This window comes from Etheostoma spectabile, chromosome 4 (assembly GCF_008692095.1).
Source record: "Etheostoma spectabile isolate EspeVRDwgs_2016 chromosome 4, UIUC_Espe_1.0, whole genome shotgun sequence".
NCBI lineage: Eukaryota > Metazoa > Chordata > Actinopteri > Perciformes > Percidae > Etheostoma > Etheostoma spectabile.
Window position 1 is genome coordinate 29,509,832 of NC_045736.1, and position 1,158 is coordinate 29,510,989.

Below are 1,158 nucleotides of genomic sequence, written 5' to 3' on the forward strand. Positions count from 1 at the left end.
TCAAGTTAAGAAAGAGATCATCTGGTCATGCATGTTGCATGAAGCAAATCTGATTGAATCAGCAATTATTATTATTATTATATCTCACTCTACATCATGTAATGTTGGTATAAACTAAGGTAACATCTGTTATCTTTTGATTATTATTGATCATTTCGATCAGATACTTTAACTGTAGCTGCAGGACTTAAATAGGATGGATACGCAGCGAGATCAGTTCTTTCCACTTACTAGATCTCTACAGCACGAGATCCAGACATGGCACCTACAATCACTGCGCATGACCAATTTCTCAGAGCATCTGACTCAGACCCACAGAGGTAAAGTAAAGATTCAAAAACATTATAAAGTTGTCAGAGACCTTGTCTTTGATCATACCACACTTCCTCCAGAATAAGATTATTAACGTATTTCGTTCTTTCTTCTGCCGCTCAGAAAGCCTCTGGTGGAGAAGTTACGCAGAGAGCGCATCAACAGGCAGCATTGAGCAGCTCAATGCTCCTCCTGAGTCCAGCAGTTCACTCAAACAGCGCCAGACTCCAAGCTGGAGAAATAGACATCCTTGATGATGACAGTTTGGTCCTGACACGGCTTCAGCATGAATCAACAGCAGTGGAATACTGCTGAACACATAACAAGCTGCATTCCTTCCTCGGATACCACCGGAGAGAGGCTGACTTCCTCTCTTCTAGCTCCACAGTCCAGACCGCATCAACCAAAGAGACAGTCCCGCTCAACAGCGGCCGCGGATCCCGTGGTAGACACCTCCAACTTGAGTTACTCCAACGACACTGAGATGACAGTATGGTCAAAGATTACTGGACTGGAGGTCTTTGGAAATGTTGATGTACTTGTTTCCTCTGCTGTTGTACAGAAGGTTCTGTTTTCTGTTTCGTATTTCCTGAGGAAATGACAGCGCCAACAATACTTTCAAGTTAAGTAAAGAGATCATCTGTCATGCATGTTTTGCATAAGCACATCTGATTGATCGCAACTATTTTATTATTATCTCACTCACATCATGTAATGTTGTTTTATAACTAAGGTAAACATCTGTTATCTTTTGATTATTATTGATCATTTCGAAGATACTTTACTGTCCTTTTTATGGCCATGATTGTCACCATGGACTTCCCTCACTTTATCTCTCCGCTACTC